This window comes from Oenanthe melanoleuca, chromosome 18 (assembly GCF_029582105.1).
Source record: "Oenanthe melanoleuca isolate GR-GAL-2019-014 chromosome 18, OMel1.0, whole genome shotgun sequence".
Lineage (NCBI taxonomy): Eukaryota > Metazoa > Chordata > Aves > Passeriformes > Muscicapidae > Oenanthe > Oenanthe melanoleuca.
The window spans coordinates 4,047,852-4,064,373 of record NC_079351.1 but is presented as its reverse complement, the minus strand read 5'-3'; the positions used below and the strand labels follow the sequence as shown (position 1 = coordinate 4,064,373).

The 16,522-nt window shown below is 43.4% G+C and overlaps 1 long non-coding RNA gene across 1 annotated transcript; it reads left to right on the top strand.

Moving 5' to 3' along the window:
- Positions 1 to 2,076: 2,076 nt before the first annotated feature.
- Positions 2,077 to 16,058, top strand: LOC130260488 (uncharacterized). Its single transcript, XR_008841792.1, has 2 exons — positions 2,077 to 14,284; positions 14,430 to 16,058. It is a non-coding gene; the product is annotated as an uncharacterized LOC130260488 (long non-coding RNA).
- Positions 16,059 to 16,522: the final 464 nt, after the last annotated feature.

Sequence of the window (16,522 nt, the reverse complement as noted above, 5' to 3'; positions counted from 1 at the left end):
CATTAAAACCTGATGGTGTGAAAGGGGGACGGGAGCAGATTCCTGTGCTCCTCAGCCCGCTCCTTCCAACTTGTGCCACTTGTCAGGCATCTCTGGCAAGCAGTGATTTCTGTGGAGGTTGGTTGTGTGGCTGGTCGGGCTCCTGGACTTACTGGTGGGCTTAAGTGAAGTTTTCCCTTTCATACCAGAGTTTCTTAACTGTGCTGTTCTTTGTTAAGCTGGGTAAACAGCTGAGTTTAGCTTTTGTCAGGTTTAACATAATCTGGATTCTTTTTTTTCCCAGCAACAATTGGTTTCTTCCTGCCTTTAAGTAGCTCTGGCAAGTTTTGTCCCCCTGAAACCTATTTTGGAGCACTATACAGAATAATTTGAGTTACTACCTTTTCGTTTGAGTGCACTAGTCAAAATTCAGTGGAAGCTTGGCTTCTGTAGAGAGTGAGTGCTCAGTATTTTATGGTCACCAAGTCTTGTTAAATGTGTACCTTTGAGCTTCCAACTCCCTAGTCACTTTTAGATTTTTCTTAATGGCATTTGCCAAGGTGAAAGGACACATTTTTAAAGCAATATTCATCTGTTTGCACTAGTGTGGATATAGTTGTCTATAGCTACGAGAACTCTGTTGACAGACTGGCTGCTGCTAGGAATGTGGGTTTTTCTCCATTCATCTACAGCATTAGGATTATTTAGATTGTAGCCACACACACTGTATTGACAGGCACTTTCCCATTTCTGTCTATGCCCCAAAGAACATACAGTACAATGCAGATGTACTTCCCAGCATCTGGTTTACACTGTGCAGTTTAAACATTCTCTCTGAATTAAAGTTCAGACTGGAAGGGAACATTCCCTCATGCCCCAAATGACTTTTTGTGGGTCAAATTACCAAGTAAAAATATTTTATTTTTAAATAATATTGCTCTGAAGCTGGGTTGGGGGTAGACCATGGTTTAGCACTTTCCAAATGCTAAAGAAGATGGTTCAAGCTTCTGCTGCAAGTTGTGGACAAGCTTTTAAATTATTGTTTTAGCTCTGAGGCTTTCATAATGTTCTGTGCTCTCTGGGATGCAGATTCAATTATTCCCCCCTCCCCGGTTAATAATGGGGCTTTGTTTTATTTTCACTTATAAACTTTATGCCTCTCTTGCTAATCTTTCTGTGTGTACAAATATGCTTTCTTTGTCAGTCAGACTTGGCAATACTTAGGCCACACTAAACTAGTTCTGGGCAGTACAGCAAGGCTTTCTATTTATCAGGGCCTTTCCGGAGAAGTTTATTACACTGTAGGGGTGACATTTTCAGCCTTCTGAAAGAGTTGGTAAATATTTGGCAGGTTTTACTCCTTCAGACCAAAAGAAAAAAAAAAAAACAAAAAACAAAAAAAGCCATATTTTATCTGTGATAAGGCCTGAAAGAAAACTATCTAGACATTAAGGTTTGAGTTGTCAGGCAGAAGGGTGGGGTTTGTGCAGGATATTCTTTGAATTGCCCTGAGTGAAGTCAAATGTTTGCCTGCAGTTTAAGAACCACTGTTCCTCTATGTTTGCAAATAGAGACCTTCGAGCCAGAGCTGTATTTTAAGTTGCAGGAGGGCACAGAGCAGAGCAAGCCTGTGGTGTCTGGGTTACAGATATGTGCAATCAGGGGCAGGCTGGAGTCAGACCGTGCCTGGGATCTGCTGTGTTGTTCAGTGCAGACCTTTCACAGAATCCTGGACGTGCTTGTGTCAGAGCCTTGCAGCCTTAGACAGGACTGAAGCTCACAGCAGTGGAGCAGTGTGTGCCCAGCTTGCAGGCACTTTTCCCTCTGCTCTTGGCTCTATCTGCAGATGGCAAATGCCGAGCTCAGGCTGTGCTCCATGCCAGCTCTTGCTCCAGGCCAGCTCTTCAGCACACAGAGGCAAACCAGGCAGGGAAGGGAACGTGCCTCTCTGTTCCCACTGCTGGCCTACTTGAGAAAATCCTTCCAGCTCCTGCAGATTTCATCCCTTCCTGAGGACCCAAAAGTGCCAGGTCCCAGAGGGGAGGAGAGTGTGGAAGAGGCTGCAGGATGGCTGGTGCGGGCCCACAGGTAGGGACACACCTCTGGGGCTTTGGCTCCTTGCCACAGTCTGAGTGACATCCCTGTCAGAGGTAAATCAGTGGTGCCTGTGTGTCTTTCCCAAAGCACTTTTCTGTCTCCTTTTGCCAGTGTGATCCTTGCTTGGTAGAAGGGGTTTCTCTTGGGCTTGATGGCTCTGGGGGAGCAAGTAAGAAAAAGGAGGGTCTATGTGATGGTACTACCAGGAGGGTTACAGATCCCAAAGAGGGGAGTGTCTGATTGCTGGGATAGAGAAACCCTTCCTTGCTGAGAGCAGAATACCTCCCTCAGATCCCATCACCAGCCTGAGTGTCTGTGGACCTTGGTGTGAACTAGCAGCAGTGTGGAAAATAAATAATGTGGCTACAGATTGAAGAAAATGAGCCAGGATGATGCTGGTCTAGGGACAATTTCCCCTTTCCAACTCATGGGCTTTGGATTCATGGCATATTTCTTGAGCACTGAAGAATCAAAATATTTCCAAGACATTGCTTGGTAGATTTGATTTTGGATAGACTTCCTAAATTTTATTTGGATCTTGATGGCCTGTCAGTTTATGAGGCTTAGGCTGTTGGGTTTTCCCTTCTATGGCAGCAGGCAATAGGCCTTTGTTCTTTGTGTCCTCTGGGAGATAGTCCTGTGTCCCTGATGTCCCCGTGGGTGAATAATGTGCCCACATTTGCAGGATTTCAGTATTTTCCCAATACAGATTTGTTAGTGACACCATTTATAGGTCCAGGACTGGAGTTGTGACTCTTAGATCATGCCTGATGTAGTTGTAATTAATTATATTATTATTGTTATTATTATTATCATCATCATTATTATTACTTTAATTACAAAGCATCCCACCTGACCAAGGCAGTTACTGTGCACAGTGTGGCCAGTGGTGGGCAGACGTTGGCCCATAGAATAATGCCCACTGCTCCAGGTGGGATTCTGAGGAGCAAACATCACCTGAACTGTCCAGTCTGCTGAAAGGGTCAGTCCTGGATGGCTGGAGGCAGGGCAGGATCTCTTCCCATCATTTTCCTGGTGAACTCTGATGAAAGAAAATAGGGACATTCCAGTTCTTGCAACTGGTCTGAATCTCTATAAATGCACTTCACTTTTCTTTTTTTTCTTTTCCTGTTCCAAGTATGGAATTTCCTCAAACTATAAAATTTGAAAGCAGATTTGATTCAACAAAATCTCTCTGCATGATAACTTTTAAAGTATGGTGAGGAACTCAATTTAAAACACTTTAATTCAATCAGCAGGCTGTAGGAACTAATCTACAGTGGCCCAAAGGCCTGCTAAAATTAGTCATGGTTTTATATTTTTGGAAGAAAACTCTTTAGGGGTGCCTCTATTGTTACAAAGAGCAGGGCTTTTGACTATGACTGTCGGTAGGGTTAAATTCAAATATGCAAGTGCAGTAGTTTAAGGAATAAATTCCAGAAGCTGTTTAAGGCTCAGCTGCATTACAGAGCAACGATCAGGTTGGGTTAGGCAGAACTACCATAGACTGAAACATCTGGAATAATATCACATTTCCCCAAAGTGGAATTTTCTTTAAGAGCAGCAGCAATTGCTGATATTTGAGAGGGTGGAGCCAGCAGTAACCTACAAATGGCTGGAAAATGAATTAAGTATTTATAGAGTGAAATATTGAGACTTTGTCAGGAATCATGATTTTGATTATGATCTCTTCTTTAAAGCATCAGCTAATTCTGAGAACTGGGGCTTTCCAGGCTGTGGGGATTGGTTGGACAGCTTCTGCTGCAGCCAGAACTCAGCTCCTTGGCACTTGGCTTTTTAGTCTTTTGATGAATTCCAGTGAAACAAGTTGTGGCAAACTGATTTGGAGCTTTGGAGCCAGAATATGCATGAAAAATCTTGTATGAAACGAGAGATTGTTTTGTAAAAAATTTGAATGTAGTTCAGTTTAAATATGCTTGATTTAAAATTGTAAATGCTATTTTGATTTTTAAAAGAAAGATAAAGGTTTCCTCAATTCTTGCATTATGGGTGTATTTTACACTTGAAGGATACTATAGAAGACTTGAAGTCTCAATTGCATTTAAAGTATTTTTTATTAAAAAATCTGCTTTGACTACAGAGATATTTTGTATAATTGTGACTTCATCTGTTAATTTTGAAGGAATATGTCTGGAGAAGGAAAACATTCCCATGCAAATAACAGTTGTGCAGAACAAGAAACAGAAAGGTGCTTAATCACAAGCGAGCTCACTCATTTTAATTTACCTTGGACCATAGCACCAAAGAAAAATGTCATTTGGAAAAAAACTCTAATCAGATATTTACAATATCCAGTTTTTCCATCTTGTGGATTATTCAGCACTACAGTTAATGGTGTTTTACATCAAGTTTTCAATACATTTAGAATGTCTGCTACTGTACACACCCCAAAGCCAGCCTGAATCCACATTTTAGAAACAACCTAAATGAAGGGGGGTTTTAAACAATTTCACTGAACAATGAAATTCAACTGAGTAACTTAAGCTGAATTTCTTAAATCTGAGTCAGTAACGGGCTCCCAAAATATCATGCACAATAGATTGTAACAAAGGAGCAAAACTTCCCTGAATGTTTGCACAGTGTTTGTTACTGCAACTCAAAGTGCTACTCTGAGATTAGAATTACTTTACTCCAAGTCCCAGCCTAAATTTAGCTCCAGAATTCATACTGCACTCGCCTCATTGGAAGAGTTTGGTTCTCTTGAAGCATATTTGAGCTAGTTTTGCATCTCCTTGGGGAATAAATTACAGTCTGAATGAGAACATTCACACGTATTTATGGCATTAATGCTCTGTGCAGTCGGAGGGGTCTGTGTGCAGTCAGCCTTTAGCACTAATGCTACCTCTAGCCACCTTCCAGGGCTTCATTTAATTTCTGTATCAATGGCCATCAAGGGCAGTGAGAAACAGTGAAACATTTTTTTTCTGACAGTGTTTCTTTGCAAACACAGCAATAAGTTTCTCATTTTAGAATTTCCATCAGAGTGAACTCTTTCCCCCTGCCCCAACCCAGCCCCATGTGAGTAACTTGTATAGCGAGTTGTTTCACATGCCCCAAATAAAAATGCAATAAATCCAAAGCAAGGAAAATGCTTATGAGCCAGTTTAAAGTGTTATGTAACACTAGTTACATAAAGTTTCTGATGTCTTTATACTTTTAAGGTATTATTGCCTTTAAAAAGAACACAAACTGCAATTTAATTTCAAAACATTTGATAGTAGTTTTGCCTTAAAATAAATAAATTTGGCTTGTAGATGTGGCTGCATCACAGAATGAATTTACAGCTCTCCAAAGAAACAGCAGGTGTGCCCAGTGCTAAATAAAACATCTCCTGTAAGCCAGCAGAGATCTCCTGATCTGCACCAGCCCAGGATTTGTCCTGTGCTCTAATTTTGGTGACGGGTAATGTTTTCAGGCTAACAGTCACGAGCACACTATCATTTTATAGCACTGTGCTCAGAACTGTTGGGAAATTCTGATACTTTCAAACCTTCTATAACTCTGAAGTGTGTTTTCCAAACAGAAATATTTAATAACTGGTCAGCTATCAGTGTTGCATTAATGCCAAATTATGGTCAGTTGTTTGCAGGCAGCAAGCAGGGTTTCAGTGCTGAAAAATACCTCTGAAGAGGCTGTTACAAAGCACAGGGTGAGCTGTGCTGTGGGATGTGTGGATGGGATTATAACCCCTGAAGCTCTGACTCAGTGGGCTGCAAACATAAGGGTTTCTTTAAAACCTGTGGTCAGGATCTTGTGCTACCTGTGCCTCTCCTGCACAGGTGGCCTGTGCAGTTCACAGGAGGTGAACAGAAGCAGTCACCAGGCTGAGCTCTTCCTCTTGTCTCCTGTCCCACTTAAGTAAATTCACAGCAGGAAGGAAACACTTCAGTCTGGGTGAAAGAAATGTAGTACATCCCAATACAGCCTCCAGAAATAGTCTCCACCTGAATGATTTCCACAGCAACTGAAGATTTTACCTTAAATTAAATTTGCTATTACTTCACTATTCCAGGCACAGCTCTGAATGTAAGCAGTGCTGCTGAGCTATTATCTGACAGCCAGAAGCCTCTTGTTCATTAAAAGTATTTTTAAAGGGATAGAATTTTCACTTTTGCCAAGCATTTCTTATGCCCCATACATACTGAAGGGCAGTCATGAACCTGGACACTTGTAGAGAATTAACCGGTAACATCTCATTCTCACTGCAGTATCTCATTAGAAGTATCTGGCAAAATGATTCATAATTCACCCAACATGGAGTTCAGTTAACTTTATCAGTCTAAACAGTGGGTTTTTGGTCTGGAGTTCCCCTCAAGGCAGAGGAAAGGGGAGATGGCTCCAGGGTCCGGGTGTCTCACAGGGAGAGGGAGGAGGAGGCTGGGAGACAGCTCTTACCCCACTAATCAGGAAGTTTGTACAATCAGTTTTGAGTCACAGATGTGAAGGCTCCCCAGCAACTGATGCAAATGGAAAGGTTTTTAACCACATATTTCAGTTAACTCTTAGATTTGCTTGATGGCTTTGGTATGAGAAGTCTAAAACTTGTAGATGAGAAGCTCCTCCTGTAACAGGGGACTGGTGGTTGGGCACTGAATAACCACGGGTGCTGAATACCCACAGGCACCAGCACCAGGGTGTGCCTGAAGCACCCAGCTATTCTGATTGTTGCTGTGATTTACTTTTAATCTCTATGGCAAGTGAATTGGGTTTTTTAAAAATCTATTCTTATGGCTCTAAACTAATAACAATTTTTAGGACACCCAGCTCAGCTTCTTTTTTTAGTAGTGCTTCAAGAGGAGTAAGTGCACCTGGGCTTGGTGGCCGTCTCTCTGGGAACTGTGGGGTTTTTTCTCTTCTCTGTTGTGCCCCAATATCCAAAATAGACACTTTTCATGAATATGCTGGCAAGGAACAGCATGTGATGGGATTAGTGATGAGGCGAAGCCAAAACATTTATCAATTATTGTATCTGTTTACTTCCTCAAAGAAGGCTCCCTTCAGAGGCACGTGCCTCCGAGCTTGTAACCAAACCCTCTGTGCTCTGCCTCGCTTGTTGAAAATTGATTTGCACATGCTTTGCCCCAGTGGAAGTCTCTTGGCTTGTCCCTATGCAATGTCACTGCTGGTGGGTGTTCCCTGCCCCTGGGATGCTGGCACTGCACAGGGGTCACACGCCTGCCTCGAGGAGTGGCTCTGTCCGCTCCCTGCAGGCTCCCCGAGTGCACAAAAGGGGCAGTTGTGTCTTTAAACAAATAATGGAGCTTTCTGGTCCCAGTCTTCTCTACTTGCTCCTCCCCAGGGAATGGACACAATTTAACCTTCCTAAATTATTATGAACTAGGAATAATCCATTGCTGGAAAGGTGGAAAAGCACAGTGAAAAACATCCCCAGGTTCATGTAAGCTGTGGCTAATGAAATGTGGATTTACGTGACCACCCATAGCTGATGCACATTTTATGCTTGACTTCTTCCATGCGATGAGTCCACTGCTAGCAGGGGAAATAGTTTTAATTATATGCTCCATATTTTTTTTAGGAGTTTGTACACTGCCCAGACATAAGGGAACTAATTCACAAAGTGTGCCAGTAGAATTAATCTAAGTTCTTACCTGCAGCAGTATCCAGGCAAACTAAAAAACTAAGCCAAATGCTTTTTAAAAGCTTGTAAATGACAATAATTAGCTCATGTTTTAATTCTAATACATTCTGACCATATACATAGTATTGTAATGCTCATAATCAGTATTGGTGCAAAAATTAGGAGAATAAGTCCTAATTTGTAATTTTTTAGAAAGTCAGAAACTGGACTTTGTGTGAATTCTTTGGAGTGTATGAGCACAGGAGTATTCTTATATTCTTTCCACTTATTTGACCTCAAAGAACTGGCAAATGGAGAGCACCAGAACACCTGACAGATCTACTTAAAGCTCCAGGTCAGTAGCATGCTTAAGCACATGCTTAACTTAAAGCATACAATTAATCACATCCCTTGTCCACAGAGTAATTAAACTTGTGCTTATGTACTTTGTACAGCACAGTACCTGCCTGCAGGCGTTCTTTAAATAATACTGTGCCTGTGAGAAAGTGGTGAATCAGAAAGTGATTTTTGGCTGGAGTTTGAAAATGAGCTTAAAAGAGTGAGTTAGGCACCCAGAACTTGTTAGATTTGAATAGCTATGGACAAGCTGGTCTTGTCAGCAAAGCTGAGTAAGTAGCAAGGTGTGGCCATTTACTTTATGGTAATGCCTCAGTTTTGTTTAAAGTGAAATTATTTAAAAAACCCCTTTTGCTTGGTAATTTCCTGCTGCTCTCCTGTAACTCTTTGCTTTCCTGGGCAGACCAGCAGAGCCCAGGCTGGGCTCTTGCTGGCAGCTTCTCTCTTAACTCACTGGTCAGGGTTCAGGTGGGTTGGGCACTGGGGGCAGTACTGGCAGGTCAAGGCCAGTGGTGTGGCTGCTGTTCCTGTCAGTGATCAGTCTGGGCTGGTTGGCCATGCTCTGGTTAATTTGTTGGGAATCATGAAGCCTCTTCCAGCCACAGCTCCTCCCCTGGCATTTTTCATGTACAGCTCTACTGCTGTCCCTTTCTCTCCCTGTCCTGGTGCCATCCAATTTGATGTGTCAGTCATGGCCCCAGCGAGCTCCCACTGAGCTGCTCTGGGTGTGCTTTGCCCACACACAGGCGATTTGACCAGGCAGCACTGCCATCTTTGCCAGCTTGAGCCAGCTCATGGTCTCTTGCCACTCAAGATGAGTGTAATGTGGCAGCCTCTAGTAGCTTGAGATGACTAATTGTTTTATTTTATATACTTAAAAGTCAGCTGCTTTAATCTGCTTGTTCTCCAAGGCTCTGTGTATAAATGCTAGTGAGGTCACCATGCTGAGGCAAACCAGGGCAGCGTCAAAAGTTCCTCTTTGAAATATTGGTGCTGGGTATCTGAATGGTGGGAGGCTCGTTTGCAAAGCAGCCTCTATGGAAAGTCTGTGTAATGTGTTTGATTATCCAACCTTGCCATTTTCAAAGGGACCCAGTCAAGATGAACAGAGCCTAAATGTACCATCTCCTAAAAATAACTCTGGCTTTCCAGCTCCTCTGCTGATGTTGGGAGTGGAAGAAAAAAAGTGATCCTTCAAAATGAAGACTGTAAAGAGAGAGGAGGTGTTCAAACCCACCTCTTTTCAGCCCCGGAGGATGGGTGCTCTTGCACTACTGCTCAAGTGCTCCTGCACTTTGGGGTCCCAGGCACTGGCTCTCCAGGATAGGAACTCAGCTGGGCAGCTCTGCTGGCTACAATGACAATGGGGACATGGTCTGTTCCTTGGCAAAGCGAGACACTTCCTGAATTTTCCTAATGTGTGTTTTTTTAATTTTTTGTGGGTGAGGGACAGGGGCAGGACTGCCCAGGATGCCTCACAGTTCTCACTGTGCATTCCTTTTGTGCTGTACAGTTAATACTTCTTTGGGAACTGCTCCTGTAATTTTCAAGATGGTGATCAGCCTGATCTTGGTTTTGAGAGAAAAATCAGAGCCATGCCTCGCTGCAGAAAGCAAACCCCACATGTAATGGTTTCTGGAATTTTTGCCAGCGTTTCTCCAAAGCAGCTCATTAATTTCAGGGCCATGCTGCTATGGGTTGCTCTCTTGGTGGTGTCCACTGGCTCATGCACCTGGAGTCAGCTCCAAGTTTGGGAAGTGTACAGTCCCAGAGTCCTCAGAGCCTTGGTGTGCTTTCAGCTGCTCTGAAGGCAGCCCTTGGTCTTTTCCAAGAGCCATCACTGCTGCCATCTAAACCCGGAGGCTGAAGCTCTTGTCCGGGCACAGCAGGATCGGCAGCTGCTGTTTAAAAGGCTCAGAATCTCTCCTGTGAGTGGGTGTTACTCACTTGGTAATACCAGTCCATTCCAGCTGAGGATCTGTCCCTTTGTTTTGTGTATGGGACAATTTGTTTTCAATTTTTGTTTCTGAAAGGAAACTGTCAAGACAAAATTCACACTCAAAAAAATTAAGGGAAACAGCCCTTTGTCCGTTTCTAACAATCCCCTTCCATGACTAAAGCTGGAAGAATTCTAGCAACTGCAATAATTTTCTACCTTCACTTTGGTTTCGTTCTGCTCTTGCATTTTGTAAGTTTCAGATACAGCACAACAAAAATAATTTGAGTTAACATCGGTGTAACCTAGAGGTGTGTGCTTTGATCATCAGAATCTGATTGTGCTTTATCTAGAAGCGGGACAGGAGCAGCAGGGAACCAAGAGCAGCTTAGGCAATATTCACTCTTCTTGTAGTGCAGAGCCTCGTGCTGGCTTTGCAATCTGAGAGGGAACTTGCAAAGCCTCTTTGGAGGGTGTTCCTCTTCAGCAAATATCCATCCTCACTCAATTCTGCCAATCACCCAATACCAGTAAAATAAATCTGGGGATGAGGCAGCTTGTCCAGGCTGCAACAACTCCAGTTACATTTTCTGTGCCCTGGGTCTGCTCTGCCTGCTTGTGCTGGGGTCCTGGCTGCCGGGGAGGTTGTGCTTTCCCTGGGGCAGGGGCTCATCAGATTTTCTTCCATGGTGGTACAGCAGCCAGTGCTGCAGGGACCTGGTCCTGCCTGGGGCTCCCCTCAACTACAGAGCTGTTTATTGTCAATCCAAGGAGAAGGAAAAAACCCAAACTTTTGAAAACAATAATAACATCTCATTTTCATTTTAGTCCTAAAAACTACTTGATGCTCATTCCAAAAGAATTGATTCCTTAAATGAATGAAGCAGCCAGGAGTGCTGTTTTCAGTGTGGGACTGCTGATGCTCTGACTCATGCTCTGCTTCTCTCGGGCTCTGGCTTTTATGCTTCATTTAGGATACCAACGTCATTACCATCCAGAGGGCTGCTGTCTTTTTTTTATTATTATTATTGTTACACTGCAGTTGTAACTTTCTCAAAGATGCAAGTAGTATTTGGATCTGAATCATGGCTCATGTTCTATTACCAAATCAGGGCATAGGGTTTGCTTTCAGTTGACTTACAGAAGAAATTGTAAATGCAAGTAAGGTGCAGTTCTGAGAGGGTCTCTGGGGGTTTTGGATGCCAGGTTGTCTGTTACTGTGGAGTGTCATCACATGTGGGATGGGTGACGATATTTGTCTTGTGTTGCACAGGGCTTGGACCTTTGTTACTCCCCAAGCATCCCTGGTCACACCAGCTGTGTGCATGTCCCTGGAGATGGCTTTTATGAATGGCAGCATCTGAAAACGTGATGCTGGCAAAGGGTCCTTTGCTGAGGCACCTTTTTAGTTGGAAATGTATAGATGTTCTTCAGATATTAATTTAGCTGAAAGTTGTTACGAAACCAGAAGTAATTTCTTAAAATTCTCAGCTTTATTAATAAAGGCAACTGCTCCTGCAGATTGGTTGTGAGCTTTCCTGCTGGGACCTGGGTGCTGCGAGTCCCCCTGGAGTTGCAGGTTATGACCCAGTGTGGGATGTATGGGGCCAGTCAGCCCTGGGATCTCCACTTCCCCTGGCCAAAGCCCACTGCTCAGCTGGGTGCCAGAACATGGAGCACCTGCAGGAACAAGGTAATCCTGCCTTTTGCCCCTGTGGCTGGGGTGTTGCAGGGCTGCCTGCAGCGAACTGTGCCAGGCTCTGTTTGGTGGCATTCTTGCGAGTGACAGACAAGCCACCTGGCAGGACACTGACACTCGGCACAGAGCTCACTTAGGGGGAGCCCACAGGGATGGCAAAGCTGTTGCCCACCTTGCCCTGCTGTGTGAGCTGGGGCTGGGGCTGGAGCCCTGCTGGGTACATCAGCTGGAGAGAACAGACCCTGACAGACCCTGCCCTCCTGGGGACCGACTGAGCGGCAGCAAGAAAAATGAGGGACTTTCAGGGGCAGCTGTGTTTTACTAACCCAGTCATAATGCCCCTAAAAATCCTTATTGTTCTTGCAATAGTCAACTGTGGCGTGGGGAGGCCTGGAAGGAAAGCTCGAGGGCAGGCAGCCCTTGAGAAGGAGGCTGGCAGGTTGGGTTGGGTGTCAGGCTGGGACAGTGTTTCTGCTGGAGTGGAACTAAAGGGACGGCTGTTGTGACCTGTGGTGTGGAGCATGTGCTTCTTATGATGCTCAGGGCATGAGAACTGGAGCACAAAGATGGGGAAATTAAACAAGCCAAGTGCTTTCCATCCCTGTTGTGTCTGTCTGACATTCCCCCCCACCAGAAATAAATGCAACTAGAGAGATGCACCCCAAGCCCACAGAAAGAGTCCTTACCCAAACCATTCCTCCCCTCCCAATTCTGTTTTACTCCTCTTTCAGCAAACTCATTGCAGATCTCTGATCATCCACAGCATCTTTCCCTGAACTTTACTCCTGCTCTCCTATCTCAGATCAGACTGTGATGAAGTCATTGTGTGCAAAGAAGCAATTTGTTAAACAGAACCATAATACTCAATTATTTACCATCTTTATGCATTCTAATACTTTATTTACATTTCTGAGAGCTTCTGTTTGCTGAGTAAAAGTTTTTATTTTCGTTGAACTCTGCAGCAATGTTCAAAGCTTTTATCCTTTAATAACTCTAGGGGTATGGATAGACAAATTAATGGCTCCCTAGCCCCACAGCAGAAGCAGTCCTTCCACATTGTCTGTGTGGATTACAGATTACCTATTCATTACCCTTCTGAAAAGGCTTTGTTTATGGCTTTTAGCATTTTTATGAATTAATTGATATGATTATCAATTAATTCTGCTTTATATGCCTATGCCAATAGATTAGGAGTGCATGCTTTTTTTTTTTTTTTTTTTTTTTTTTTTTTTTTTTAATTGGGTTTTATGGCTCTGGAGCAAGATTTACTCATTTGTTATTTGTCATTCTCAGGAGCATTTCAACTGCTTTTCTTAAAGCTGAATTCTTTATAAAGGAGAAGTGAGTAGAAACCCTGAGCTGAGTCCCAGGTCTGGCATAACGTTTTGTAATGGACACTGACACACTGAGGCTGCTCCACTTAAGGTATGGTATGAGCCAGGAGCTAATCCCGTGGCTGTGGAATGAGTGTTCACATGGAGCCATCCTGACATGGAGTCTATAGCCAGCCACAGCTATTGCAGCTGCTGTGCAAGCAAGTCCTAAAGGACAAGCCTTGTCCCAGTGACTGTGACAGATAAGACAGACAATGGGCACAAGGAAGGCACCACTATCAGGGAAGAATGGATACTGTTCAACCTGCAGGGAACAGGCCTCACAGAACTGTCCAGGAATGTCCTTCGTGCCAGCTGATTCCAGGAATGTGACACTTTTGGAACTGTTTGTGTCAGGACTTCCTGCTTTGACACCTTTGATTTCTGAGACTGCCTCATACAGGAAACCCCAGATCTGCTGCTCCTCTCCACAAGGATTTTTGTATCCAACAACTCTCCTGTCTTCTTTGGATATTGAAACAAGATGAAAAGGCTTGAATGTTTCCTTGGCAAAGAGGTGGATGGAACTCCTTTAATCTGTTCTGATTCTAACACCTGGAAGTCAACTGACCAATCACCTCTTCTGCTAACAGGCTGCAAAGCAACATTCTACTACTGTGGAATATTCTTTGTGATGAAAACAGGAGGATCGGGAATGGGGGTTTTTTAACTTTTTTGGATGAGTTTCTGTTACAATTTTTATCATTAGTATCAACACTTTAAATGAGAATATTTATATGTTAAAATAAACACATTTTTTGCCCTGAAATACTGGAATATGCCTCCTCAGCCTCTTCCTACCTGAGCTTTGCCACTGTGAAGAGAACCCACCCATGGATTTTAAGGCCAAAAGGACAAGTCAGAATTTCTAACAGAGGATGTGCACAGAGCAGCTCCTGCAGTTCATCCTGCAGCCCAGGCCCTGATTAATGGATCTTTTTTTATATAATGTGGGAACTCTGCCTATAGAATGTCTGAGAAGCTGTTCTAGGGGTTTATAACCTTGTGTCTTGTTCCTTGTGACAAGCTGCAAGTTGCCTGCTTATCCTGGCCTCTGTGGACAAAACCCTTCATGTGTGTGACTGCACGTGGAGAATATGAGAGCACTGTAGTTTGGGGCTGGTTTTGTCAGATCTGTTCCTACAGCAGCTCCCCCACACTGCCTGTCAAAGAGGAGTGCTGGTGCAGCTGAGGTCTGTAGGGTCACTTGGTACATGGCCAGGGGCTCACATGCAAGATCCCTTGTGCACATCCTGCACTGGGATCCAGCCCTGCTGGTCCCTCTTGAGGACATTGTCACTTGAGGTCATTGGCATTGACACTTGAGGACATTGTCAGCAGACCCAAGTCCGTTTCTTAGTGCTCACACTAAGCCACTAAGACTTGAAGAACAACTCTGATTAGATTGAATTTTCTTTCTTTGAAGTTCAGTGTCACTTAACACCTTCAATTTAGCTTGAAAAAAAAAAAAAGCAGAAATATCTAAAATAAAGGTGTTTTGGAAAGTGCATGCAGGCAATCGTGGGGTTTTTTTTTTTCCAGACTCAGTCTCAGGTGATGTCCTCAGCTTCTACTGCTGTTAAACACTACCCCAGACTTCCTTCCAGTTGCCATCCCTAGTCTGTGCTAAGCATCATGAATATGAAAACAGATCCTGCTGAATAAAACACCCTGGTCCTCACATGCACACCATTTTGTCTCCGAAAAACAGTTAACAGCTGATGTACTTAACCTGAGCCACCACTGCTGCTGCTTTGCCTGTGCTTGGAAAATGCAGAGCATCTGGATTGGTGACAGTGTGACCACTGCCCACAAAGAACTGATCCGAGGCAGCACAGAGCAAAGGGTGCAGGGTGAGATCCCAACAAGGAAAGGAAAAAACAAAAAAAGAAATTTCTCTTCAAGTACAAGTAATTCTGTTAATGTCTGCAAGGAGTCTCTCACTGCAGGGGATGCTTGCTGAAACACCTTGCACTGTTATCAGCTGCTTTCAGTGCACAGCTCCTGTCCAGAACAGTTCAATGTGGTACATTCAATCAAACAGAAATTGTATGTCAGACACGTATGTGGAATAAAATCAGAGCAGGAAATACATTTTGCAGGCAAATTTATTGATTTCTTTTATTGAAGCCCTGTGGTACTTTGCTGTAGTTTCTGATGAATAAATAGCTGCTTCACAGAGGAAATACAGTTATTTAAACAAACTTCTGTCATGGTTTAAATGCCTTTCTCTGCAACATCAAGTTTGAAAAGTTTGTTATGTCAATGGAGCAGGATTTGTCCTTTGACCTGGAAGCCCAACAGACAGAAAGTCCTCTTATTACTGAGGTTAATGCTGCTTTATATGCAGCTTAAAAAAAAAAAAAAAAAAGAAAGTGTGTGTTGTTTCCTGAATACTAAGGATACAAGAAAAACAGTTGTGGTGTCCCAGGTAAATAATGTTGTCAGGTGCAATGATTTAAATCCCACATTATAACTGTGAGGAGTCCTCTTGGCTATTTGTCCTGGTGTCATGGGCCCATGTCCTAGCTCAGAGTGACAAACACTGAAGGAGTCTCTGATGATTAGTGTACCTGCAAAATTTATTATATTTTATTAAAATTTATTATATTTTTCATGTGATATTCCTGTAAACTTCACTTTTTCTTTCTGTCTGTAAACTCAGACTGGTTCTTTAAGCTCAATAGCAACACCCTCATAGGAAAAAATGCAGAGAAATTCAGAGTTGTAGCAACCCAGTTTGTAAATTAGGGCCATCAGTAAGCCCATGGAGCTGGCCACAATGCATTTAGTCTGCACTTAAAGGAAGGCATCACCAGACTCCTCAGGCTGCTCATCTGCCTTACGAGAGAAGCTGAGCACTGCAAGGACTCTCTGCTGCACTTCTGAACCTGTGGAAGAGTAATTTGTTTTCTCCTTAAACTTCCTGTGACTTTTGCTCAGCGTTTTTAAAGGAAAAATTAAAGACTTACTGTTTTCTATAGCCTACCTTTTACAAATATACTCTCAGTTCATCCACTTCTGATGATTCATTCACTTCTCTGACAGCAGACTGACATCCTGATGAGTGCCAGCTTATACAAGAGGCATTCTAAATCATTACATAATGAAGTGGAACAGGGAAGGACTGATGCTCCAGTAGGACCCAGTGACATTTCCAGTGTGCCATTGCACAGGACACGTTGGTACCACGCTCACACCACAGCCCCATTACAGTATATTCTGATATTTATGTCTGGTGTCATGGATCTTATGCTACCTGTAGTATCAAGTGTTTTTTGCTCCATGCAGGTGAGAAGCAAATCAATGGATTCCACTGTGTGGCTTGCACATAACTGGGGGGAAGGAAGCCAAAGGAAATCATGTGCATTGGAATCAAATACCAGTTTTAGGAGTGTGTATTTCAACAGTGATTAAAATAGCCAGGGACCAAGGCACACTGATGATTAATGAGTGTGAGCTGAGGGCATGTCCTGTGCCTC